Consider the following 12,638-nt stretch of genomic DNA (forward strand, 5'->3'; position numbering starts at 1 on the left):
GAGGAGGAGGAGGAGGAGGAGGAGGAGGAGGAGAAATCAGCAGACTGTTAAACCCTAAACCTCTGGCTTTCACCACCCACCTACCCAGGAAGACCCTTCTTCACTATAAAAGAACCCTTAACCTCTCTGAAGGAGACTACTGTGTTCCAAAACTAAGACTTCTTGGAGATGTATTCATCCCAGAAGTTTTTCTTCATGGTCCAGTAACATACAGACAAAAGAACAAGTTGTGTGACATGTTTTCTCCAAACCCAACATGGAGAATAACCTCAAAGAAAACCCCCATGTGGGAAAAGGGAAAAGGCAAAAATACTGTGGTCAGTTGTCCACAGCAATGATGGATGTAAGTGGGAAGGTTTACAAGGATTCCGTGGTTATGTCAGTCATTACTGGCTGGATGAACTCCTTTGAAGGTTGCCTTTTCTGAGAACATTTTTTTCTTCCTTTTATCCAGAATTGACTAAACATGTGCTCTGAGTGGAGGTTGTCTGTACAGGTTTTGCATCCTATTCCTAACAGGGCCAGATTCAGACCCAGGTTCATTTTAGACATCAAGTAATCAAAGACTTCTTGCAAGCCAGGCTTGTGGTGTCACTAGAAATACAATTCCCTAAAATGTTTGTTGGGGTTCTATTCATTTTGCCTCTCCTAATTCCAAGTAACAATGCTAATTATTATGTTAACTAGCTCTGCTTTTGTTTAAGCTAAGATAAACTTACAGAAGATGCTATATTTTCATATTTCCCAGCATCTACTATTACCATTCCCCAAAGGTATCTGTTAACCATTAATCACATCAATTTTTAATGGACTCTGATATGTGTTTTAGTCTACTAGTCTGTTTTGATATTTACATTTCTGTTGCATTTATTAAATGTTGCAAAGGCTCGATGTGGTACGTTAATATACACTTGCAACAGACTTGAGAGGACATGATGGCTAGCTGGTGTTCTTAACAGTTAACATGGTGGCTCCCAAATATTTCTCTTACTGTGCTATCCTCACTGTTCATTAGACATCCCAGGACCTCACAGTATCTGAAAGCATTTTTAGAAGAAAGCATTATGCCACTGGCCCTTGAGGCAAAGTTAGACTTGTTTGTAGGTATTCAAGTTCCTTTCAAGTTTTAAAACTCCACTTTGAAGCACTGAGTCACTGTACATGTACACATGTGTGCACAGGCAGATATGTATAGACACAGGTGAATTTGTGCAGCAGTTGCCAATGCAAGTGTGTTTGAACACCAAGTGCCCTCACAGTTCTCAAAACAGGAGTAGCTGCATGCTTTATATACTGTTCAGTTCTGCTCGAGCCACTCAAGATTCCTTACAGAAGTTACATCTTTAAGAGTCACAACTTCATATGTTTTATTAATGGGCTATTTATGGGTGAGAATGTACAAGCCAAAATTCTTATGATAATAATCATTTTATTTTGTGTGATCAATGCCTGCTCAGCAGACTTGCTTCATACTTATCACCTGGCCAATATTTGTTGCATTTTTGTCACTATAACTGGCACTGTACAGCAGTTGTCAACTGAGGGTTGTCTTTAGAAATATCTCTGTGGCTTATGGCCTATTTCCAATTCCTGCTTTTTCTGCTTCAGCCTACAAAAACTAGGTTTGCTCCAGTGGCATTTGAAATAAACTTCACTTGATGTTGTTGTGTTGTTGCTATTGTTTTGTCATTTCCCAAACTGAACCAAATTTTTCAAAGTATGAGAGGATCCAACTCCAAGCTCACACTTCTTTGGTCACAAATCAGAAAGAGCTGAGCATTTTCATGTAACTAAACATATAAATACATTCTTCCTTTTCATTTTCATTTGCATCCACCCTTCTGGATTCCATCTGGAACTAAAACTCAGAGTCCTGAGAGACCACAATAAAGGCTGCTTCCCTTGGAGTCTCTAAGTCACTGGAAGTGGGAGGCATTAGTCATTTTACATGCCCCATCTCCCCACATTTTCCAGTCCACATTCTACAAAGCCCAGAGCCTCGTACATATTTCTAATTTGAGACTAAAGAGTGCATTTCAGAGTGGACATCAGCATTCAGGACCATGCTAGCCCCGACCTAATTGATTTGAAGGCCATGTGAGTTTAGGAAAAGAAAAAAAGAAGGAAAGTTTTACATTAGTTCAGAGGTATGGAATGCATGAGAAGTATTCCAAATATTGATGTCATATTAATACATTTTAATTGAAAATAATGAAGTCATCTGCTTACAATTTGTTTCAGCTTTCCTTTTTTTGAGTTCTTTGTGGGCTAATTTAAAATTCATAGTACAAAGCATCATCACTCTTTAGCTGATGTTTGTGTGTGGTGGGAGTCTACCCAATGGCATCACATTGTGGGACGGCTCATCATATTTGGATTCAAATGCATCCTTAGGAAGGTTATGAATGCCACATGTAATCTAGCCTGCTATGCACCATAGGTTCAGTTATTTCTTAGAACATTAAATTATAGAACTTATTTTTAATTTCTCACTAAAGCAAAGCAGCATCAAGCTTTGAAGCTTATAAATTTTAGCAATTTTAGCTTTGCTTTTAGGGCCATTTACTACACAAAATAGAATGACTTCCCTGGCTATATATTTCCTTTAATATTCAAAGTAAAACAATTGTATAGGTAAACCTTATTCACTGACAATATTTCATTTGAAAAGGTGTAAATAAAAGTCAAACAATTTATAATGCATAAATAAAAATAAGACAATTATACTCTGCTTTTGAAGGACAGCTACTTGATAAAATTTTCTTTGTTTTACCAAGGCACAGTTTAGAGGCTTACCTGATGAGAATTTTTAAACAGAAAGTTGAAGAAGTTTGATTCGTTGCCGTAGTCCTGAAGCCCATGTCACTAGAATGAGCCCACCATGAAAATCACGATTCCAAAGCCATTTGACTGCTCCTACCTTCTCCTAGCTTACTCTCAACTCAAGTGCTGTTTCACGCGGATCAGATGCTCACCTTCCCCTCAGCTGCAGGTGCTTCCGGATTGCTCCCTCTGAGTCCATAGCGTTGTGACAGGCACTAAGTGACCACGCAGGCTGAGGACCCTTGGAAGGACTCAGACCAGTGGACTCTCAATTTTTATTTATTTATTTATTTATTTATTTATTTATTGTGCACTCGTATTTAAAAAATAAATAAATTATCACTTTAATTTTTTATTTTTAAGGAATTCAATATAGTGATGGAAAAAAAAGAAAGAAAGAAAAGAAAAACAAACAGCATTAGAAACAATACAAGAAGGGCTGGGGAGATAGCTCAGTAAAATAAGTACTTGCCTGGCAAGTGCAAGGGCCTGAGTTCTATCTCTGGCTCTGCCAAAAAGTAAATAAATAAATAAATAAATAAATAATAAACTGGATCAGATGCTCACCTTCCCCCTCAGCTGTGGGTGCTTCCAGATTGTTCCTTCTGGGTCCATAGTGTTGCGACAGGCACTAAGTGACGGCGCAGGCTGAGGACCTTCAGAAGGACTCAGACCTGCTTACTCCGAATTTTTATTTATTCTTTTGTGCACTCACTTTTTTTAAAAAAAGATAAATTATCAAGTTTTTTATTTTTAAATAATTCAAAATAGTGATAGAAGAAAACAGCATTAGAAACAATACAAGAAGGGCCGGCGAGATAGCTCAGTGGCATAAGCACTTGCCTGGCAAATGCAAGATCCGGAGTTCTATCCCCATGTACCTAAAACAAAAAACAAATGAACAACAGCCATTTCTCCTGTTCTAAGTGACCCAATTTCTAGTACTTTGTCTGCAGCAGTAGCTGTTGGAATGTAGTATGCCTCCAAAGGAGCTGCGCGCTCTTTTCTATCTGTATATTTGCTTTTCATTTCATTATTGTTTTATTTAATTTGTAGTTTCAAAAATGATAACATAATTTATGTTAATGAAAAATATTAAAACACATAGGGTAAAAGTCCACTTTTATCTTTCCGTAGCTGGCCTCCCTTCTTAATATACTAAGAATAAATGACTCACTCCTTAGAGTTTCCTGTGTAGCAATACAGAACTTATATGTGCATGGTGAAGCAAATACAATATCTCACTCTTCAGCTTACTTATATAAGATCATGGACCACACCATGTGTTGCAACTTGCTTTGCAAGTTTATGATAATATATGTTGCATATTTTTTTCATGTCATTGCTCTGCATGCTTCATCTCTAAGAATAACAAAATATTTGATTATAAATCTATCTCTGTTATGGATCTGCTTCCCTCTCAATGAACACTTGAATTGTGTAGGACTTTTTTTTTCTCGGCAGAACTGGGGATTGAACTCAAGCCCTTGCGCTTGCCAGGCAAGTGCTTATTCTACTAAGCCATCTCCCCGCCCCTTGTGTAAGGCTTTGTGTTTGAATAAGAAATGCTCTGGGAGATTTCCTTGTACATATATCTTTGTGTACTTTATTAAGTGTATCTGCAAAACAAAGTCTTGACAGTATAATTGCTGCCTTAAAGGCATGTGGAATTCCTTTAAAATATATTTTCATATGTATGTTTTCCATAAAAACATAAATCTCTTTAAAAGTTTATATGTGTACCTTCTTCTTTAAAAACATTCAATTTTAAGATTAATGTAGTTTGAAAAGAATGATTACAGATAGATTTAGCTCTAATTATTTTTTTAAAATATACTTTAGTTAATTATAAATATTCATTGAACATGTACTACTGTGGACCACACAATGGCCACTCAGTGTGTTGTGGCTGACTGACTATAATACCAGGAAAGCGGCTGTTAAATTTAGAGACGATGTGAAGACAGGAACAAGGTATTCTTTTGGAACAAGATGCAAGTTCATGCAGGGAACCCATTGGAAATTTCTCAGAAGGAAAGAAGAAGACCACAAATATAAAACTCTAGAGCTAGATAAATTATAGGAACTATCATGTTTACTTTGTAGAGACTCAAAAGTGTTTCCACCAAATTATATTGGAGGCCATTCCGATGATCTAAATATCTATGCTCTAAGGAATCCTGGGCTAGTTCTCTAGGTCATATTTACTGTGTTTTCTTCTCTTCCCTTTTTAATTTTTTTCCAGTACTGGAGCTCAAACCTCAGAACACTCTACCACTGAGTCACATCTCTACACCTTTTTATTTTGTGAGTTGTACAGGCTAGCCTCCACCTTGGTATCCCCCTGCCTCCGTCTCCTGAGTCAGGATGACATGAGTGCACCACCATGGCCAACCCGTGTTCATTCCTCTGTTCTTGTTCTTCTTTCTCTGTCCCAATGGCCTTTGCATGGAGCAAGGTTCCATCCCTACACCCATTTCTTTCTTTTCCTTCCATTGATCCCATATACTGACAACATCTTCAGCTGGGAAACAGGTTTCAAATGTTTATTAAATGTCCAGACTCACACCGAAACACCAGGAGTGGGAAGATAATTACAAGTCTTCTGATTGGGGCTTACATCATTGATTGATTTATGCCAAACCCGGGCCATATCTTCACAGGCATAAAGCAATACAAGTTAACTTTAAGGAACCAGGGCTCAGGGGGCTTAGGGCAAAGGTGAAGTGAAGGATGCGGAGGAAGCATTAGACCTTTCCCTGAAAGCCTGACATCATACGGCAAGGACAATGCCTTGCTATGCCTTGGGGAACTCTACGACATTGGCAGGTGAGGTAGCGGAGGTCTGAGGTGCCAGACTCATATTGCAGATCTTGCCTCTTGGTAATAGAGCATTCTCCTATTTCTAGAATGAAGTGAGGAGTTACTATGAGAAATATAAGAAGATGATATATAAATTACTTAATGTGATGCCTAGTAATTAATAAATGCTAAGAAAATAGAGCTATTTTAATTATAGTTACTATTATCTTTATATTCCTGCTTTATGCTCAACAATCTTGACAAGTCTCTACTAGGTTTCTATTAGATTGGAAAGTGGGTTAAAGCTCCAGCTAGCAACTAGTGTTCATTAAATACTTACAAAGTATATGTTTACAATATAGCAGAATATGTACTTAATTCAAATTTGTCCTTATCAGATACAAAAGTTACATTTCTTGTTAGATAGGTCTTACTTTATCTTGATATTAACCATCCAGCAGAAAAGTATAAAAAATAAAGCCATATTAATATGCTGAGCTGTAAAAGGCTCAAGTCAACAACGTCTGACAAATTTGTCAAATTAATTATTATTTGCTAAGATTTCTTCACACTTTTATTTTAGGGAAGGGTCTACAGGGTGTTCAAGGTCTCACTACTAGATCTGACTCATAGTGATCCACATGTTTACAGCCTCCCAAGAGCTGGGATTACAGGCAAACACCACCATGCCCAGTCTCAATTGCCATCTCAGCTCGCCCCAGGGGTTGGGGCCAGCATGGCAGGCCCAGGGATCAAACCCCTGGCCCCTGTGCCTGCTTTGCAGGAGCTTTAATCCACTAAGCTATTTGGCTGGCCCTTCTTCACACTCTTGATTGTAGTATTTTAAAGGGATAAGAGAACAAGTAGTTGTGTTTAAGACAAATATATATGCTAAATATACACAAGTGGCAATTTTTAAATATCTCCTAAAATTAGTGCTCTAGTCATAAGGCATTTTTCTAGAACAAACTTCTCGAATGTGAGTCACATACAGCTCACCTTGCATTATTCTTTTACTTATCATATTTTGAAATATCAGTCCTCTTGTCCAAAGGAGATACAGTATGAGGCTTAAAGGCTGACTTTCAAAGGAAAACTACTATAAATCTCAAACCTCAAAGATTTTATGACTTTTACTTTTTAGCACTTATGTAATGTGTCAAACAAGGTACTTGGGGAATTTGTCTGAAGTTTATTTACAATTAATTTATTTCAAACTCCACATTCATTTTATGTCAGTGATGAATGAAACATTTTCTAATGATAGAATTAATATTCCCTAGCACAATATTAGTGCATCTTATATTCATCCTTCAGTGCTAACCTAATTTTTATTTCAGTTCAGAAATTTTTGTCATCTTTTGCTACATCCTTGCAAAATCAAGTGAGAGGGCCTCAGAACAGATCGTGAGAATGAAATGGTTTCAATTAAACTTACTTTATGGCTTTCTTGCTCAAGAGTGGAGGCCCATAATAGGGTTTTTTTTAAGGAACCACCTGAAAGCTGTACAGGCTTATGTCATCCCCCATGATGTGCCCCTTCAAGGCTGATCCTTCAAGCATTCGTGTGTATTGATGTTTATTGCGTGTCTATTCTGTGTCCAGCTCCCCCAGCAGGAGATCAGGTGACAAGGAAAATGTGAGTAAGGCAGCAGCAAATGACACTGCATGCATCCAAGGCCTAGTAGGGCAGAGCAAGCTTCCCTGAGAACGAAGGGGCGGGAGCACGGCTTGAAGGAGGAGTACCAGAGAAACTGGTGTGAGGTGAGGCAGAGAACCCAGGTGTGTGAACTCACAAAGACATAAAAGCAACACTGGACAAATGAGAAGCCTTTTAGGTCATACAAAGTGTGAAATGGAAGTTTATTGGACAGATGGGAGACAAGCCAAAAAAAAGGCAACAGCTTAATTCTAATCTGAATGCAGAGTGGTCTCTTGAATTCTTTTATGCAGCAAGAGATGTTAATAAGATTTGCATTTTCAAAAGATGACATTAGTGGTAATGTAGAAAATACATGCATGGGTGACAGAGAAGTCAATCAAGAGGTCAGAGCAGCACCACAGTAAATGAACACAGCAATGAGATCAAGGTGAAATCCAGGTAGCAACAGGCGGACTCAAGAGAATCAAGTTTCTGTGAAGACCTGATGATGGATAGGATGCAGGGGGAAAAAGAGACGGGAGACTTGGGTAATTGAGGTGTCTGGCTTGGAAACTGCATTCCTGTTGACTTCTCAGGATGGAGACCATGGGGCAGAGAACAGATTTGGAAAGGAGACCTTGTAAAGTCAAGTTAGGGTATTTTGTGAGTAACAGCAAGCCTAGTCATCAACAGAAGAAACAAGAAGTATTTTCCTCTTAACAAAAAGTCCATGAACAGCTCAAGGATGTCATAAATGAAGTTATCCCAGTTCTTTTGCCCTTTCTTTTTTTAAAGGTGCTTTAAACAATTTATTTAACTGAAATGGACTTACATTTTTTTCTGAAGTGACTTCCATTTATTTTGATAAATCTTTTCCCTATGATGATTTACATGATCTTCAAGCCAATATAAATATTTTATAAATATTTGAGTATATACCTGTACAATACCTCAGCAATATCTTTCAGCCAGAAAAACACTGAAGAGTAAAGACTAGACACAATTACTAGGTACAGTGAGAATCTGATGCAAATATTTCTGAGGTAAGAAGGCATCACATACCTGTTGCACTAAGAAAACTACCCTTATAACACAGGATGATTTTATTTTTATGTAGGACCTAGAATGCTTAAGTTGCCAATTGGGTGCTGAATGGCAGAGCAACACCCCCAGTTTATGCTGTGAATTCATAGGGAACAGGTTCCAACAACTCAGGCTCCTTTCCATTGGTCCTTACAAAGTGTGCTTCTCTGGGAGGGGCAGGCTGGCATTTCAGTTGAACCCAAGTACCACTTCACTTTCTCTTTGGCTTCCTTCTTTTTTGGATCATTTTCCTTGACACATTTCAGGAAGCTATCATGACTCTCAGTGTTTAATATGCTCAATACTCACATTAATCCTCTTGACAAGTATCTTGCCCTTAACTTGCTTGTTTACAACAATGCCAACAGCATGCTGGGTAACATTGTAGACTCTTTCCGTTTTGCCATGGTAACATTTGTGAGGCATTCCTTTTTGCACAGTACCCATTCCTTTGATGTCTACAATATCACCCTTTTTGTAGATTTGCATGTATATGGCCAAAGGAACAACCCCATGTTTTCTAAAAGGTCTGGAAAACATTTACCAGGTTCCCCTCTTCTTGTCCTTTGTGTTAGTCATTTTGGCAAATTACTGGAAAATGGCAGTTCTGGCTGAAAGGCTGTCTTTTCTCTTTAACAAAAGATAATTATAGTTTCAGCTATCAGATCTTGGTTATAAAAATCAAGAATAAAGAAAAGCCAAAAAAAAAAAAAAAAGAAAGAAAGAAAGACACAAGCATCTGCACCAGAAAATCACAGTGACTTCCAGTTTCTATTTCCACCTCACTGGCCAGAATTGGGTCAAAGGCCATTCTTGACCCTACAATATATCATATGTAATATATAACAATATATAACTATAATGTAATACATATATAATATATTATGGAGGTCTGTTTGTGCTATTCACTTTAGGAGAGGAACACAAGGAAAATGAAAATCAGAATGAATTTTGACCCAAACTATAATGTCTTTCCTAGTTACACTGCATTGAGATACCATGAGACACTGAGGGAGGTGTCCAGGAAGCCTCAACAGAGGCACAGCTTGGGAGTCATCCACATTGAAGCAGAGGCTCTGCTGTGTAGGTGAATGATCAGGGCTCAAAGGAAGAGATTCAAGGTCACAGCTCTAGAGAAGCCCATACCCAAAGGATCAGGCAACAGTACAGAAATCTTCAAAGGCTCTTGGTGTTTGCTAACAGGGTAGGTTCACCAAACAAAGGAGGTAGCATTTGCAGAAGAAGAAGAGAATGGAGTGGAAAATATAAGTGAAAGAGGAAAACTTTCACAGATAGAGGGAAACTTACCTTGCTGCAACATAAGAAATAGTGGAAAACACATATCTTCACACGTTATCAGTAGTTGACAAGAAACTGAATAAACTACTACCTACTGGGTTCATTGTGTATTTTTCGTGAAGGAAGAAAAATGTTGTACAACGAGACCAATGAAGGTACTGAAGTAATGGAGTACCGAAATTGGGGTGTTGGGAGGTACTGAATTTGGGGGTTGGGAACATAGAACAATACTTAGGTGTTAAAATAACCTTTCTGGAGAACAGGAAGAGTTCCAAATGGAATAATAGAAATAAATATTACCAAGCAGTACCTAGAAACCAACGAGACACTTTTTTACTCAACATTTGTGTGACTTTTTGCTGCTTCCCCCAGCAGGTATGTAGAGCCTTCCCTGAAGACTAATTATATATTTACAAAGTTAAAGTGTTGCTGTGCACCTCTGACAAAACAGAAAGGGAATGGATTGTTTAGGGACATAAGTGGAGAGCATGGACATAAATTGAGGGTTAGGGTCATAGGAATGGAAATCCTGTATGACTGAAGGACAGGCAAGAATAATGTCGGGAGAAAAATGTGTTTTATTTGGAGAAAAGAAAAGATGTTAGATTAAAAGTGGAGCAGCTGGGCTGGCGAGATAACTCAGTGGCCTAAGTGCCTGCTTAGGCAAACACAGGACCGGGGTTCAATCCCTGGCACCATATGCTGCGCCTGTCTGGATCCCTGCTGTGCTGAGCTGTCCCACAAGATCCAGTGTGGTGGTACACGCCTGTAATCCCAGCACTGGGGAGGCTAAAAACAGTGGGATCACTACAAGTCCAAGCTTTGCAGTGAGACCCTGTACAAATACATAAAAAAATAGTAAATAAAAGTAAACAATAAAAGTGGAGCAGCTTTGGTTTGATGGAAAAGTTTTGAAGTTTGTCTAAACATCCTATTGAGTGAAATAGAAAAGATCTGTATGGACATTTAATGGCAAATTGTGAAATAGAGAAAATGCTGATAACCAAAGTGTCCTGCTGGCAAATGTGAAAGCATTAAAATATTGATAGGAGCTAGCCACAAGGGAAAAGCCAGGGAAACTGAGTCACAGCAAAAGTTAATACAATCGAATAATGGTGTGAAGGAGGCAGCTGTGTGACGGGAAATCTAACCCTCCTGACTATGCAAAGGGAGACCAAGAGGTGATGGTGGGGAAGCCTTCGCAGGGACAGCTGCTGAGAAAGCTCTTTTATCCCCAGGGGAGGGGATATCATGGGAAGCTTTAATGGTTGTGGGAAAAATGTGCTTTCTATTTTGCAGAGTAGCAGGGACCAGTGAAATCCTGTTAAGTTGTCTGAGGGGAGGAGTGTGGCACATGCAGGCGAGAGGAGAGGTGGACAGCAGCCTGCACTTGGGTCCAGGCATGAGGCTGCGAAGGATGTGGGGCTGCCGGGGGTGGGGGGATCTACTGGTGAGAAGATTTCTCACAGCCTCAGCCTGAGTAAGGGAGGGGGCTCCAGGTGTCGCTGATACCTTTGTACCATGCTAGGAGCTCAGTGGGGAAAATATGTCAGGAAGTCCCATAGTGAGTGAATCTATATTTCTAAATTTAGGCAGACATTTAAAATTATTTTAAGAGAGAAAAGGTTTTTTTTTTCAATCTGAAAAGAACGACACCATGTGACCAATAAAGGGAGGTGAGGCTTTTATAAGATAATACCAACTTAAATAGTCCAATTTGGTATTGCTGTAAAAATACAGCAATGACATTTAAAAATGAGAAATATTACATTTTTCTTTGTGGCAAAATAGTTTAGCAAGGAAAAAAAACGGGCTTCCTGATGAACCAGTAGCCAGAACTAATAGCCACGTATTCATGGGTTGGTTAGGGGTGCAGCCAGGAGCACCACGATGCCTTCTGTCATTCACTCCAGTGCTTCATACAAATTTAGGTAAGTTGTGCATATTATTTCCTAAACATGTGCACTGTGCGAGTTTGAACAGGACATCCTAGTGTGTCACCTTACTGTGCTCTGCTGAGACCATGACAAGCACCTCAGGAATCCGCAGCTTTTGTACAAAGTCTTAGCATACCCTGTGCGTGGAGATTTCTGGAATTCTGCCATGTTAATCAGTTCTGCTGAAGAACACTTTTGCTGAGTGTGCAGAAGCGCAGGTTCCAGAACAAGACTCTGAAGATCAAAGGAACTGTCTTTCATGTTTGTGAATGTACCTGGACCTGACCAAACAGGAAAGTGACAGAAAGTTCTAATCCAAACAAAGAAAGCAATGCTCTCATGTTAATGAGTTTTTCCTTTCAAGTTTGGTTTTAAAATTGAACTACTGGGTTAATCTCTTTTAAGATCTAAAGAAGATATTGAAAAAATTTTGCATGTTCTGAAAAACTTTTACATGTACATAGTTTGATTGACTCCTAGAAGTTTGACTGCATTCTATGTTTCTACAGTGGCTTGACCCAGTAAGGAGTTTGTATCTTTTGTGGTCAAGTGTAGAGGTGGCAGCCCAGAGTTACCACTGCACACCCAGTGTCACCTCTGTCCTGCCTGCTCACCTCTACCTCATGGTCACAGGAGGGCTGCACATCCCTCAGGCTCACCTCTGTGTTCTAAGCAAAAAGAGAAGCAGGGTGATAAACAAAGAATGGTGTTAAGGGAATAAAAATTTTCCATGGATCAATAATTGATGTTTATTTAGCTAGTATTTACTTAGATTTTATTGTTTTATTTTTTTTTTCTGGATCTGTGTCCCACAGCCACATGTAACTATAAGGGAGACTGAGAGATAAATGCTTTTTTAAGTGCTGGATATGTTGATATTTCCAACAACAAATGGGTCTTTTTTTTTTTAAAGTATAACATTCAATTTATTATTTCTTTCTCAAGAGAGTTTTTTTCAGTCCATTAAGACCCAGCTCCCCTTACATGGGCTTTGGTGGAGGTCGTGGGGCAGCACCAGCAGGTCTAAATCGGGGTGGAGGAGTTCGGTCCTT

General features: G+C 38.9%; 1 protein-coding gene across 3 annotated transcripts in view; it reads left to right on the top strand.

Moving 5' to 3' along the window:
- The window catches only part of Cped1 (cadherin like and PC-esterase domain containing 1), a 296,384-nt gene that overhangs the window by 229,920 nt on the left and 53,826 nt on the right, over positions 1-12,638 (top strand). The window lies entirely within an intron of this gene.

Source organism: Octodon degus, unplaced genomic scaffold (genome assembly GCF_000260255.1).
Source record: "Octodon degus isolate 3935 unplaced genomic scaffold, OctDeg1.0 scaffold00170, whole genome shotgun sequence".
Taxonomy (NCBI): domain Eukaryota; kingdom Metazoa; phylum Chordata; class Mammalia; order Rodentia; family Octodontidae; genus Octodon; species Octodon degus.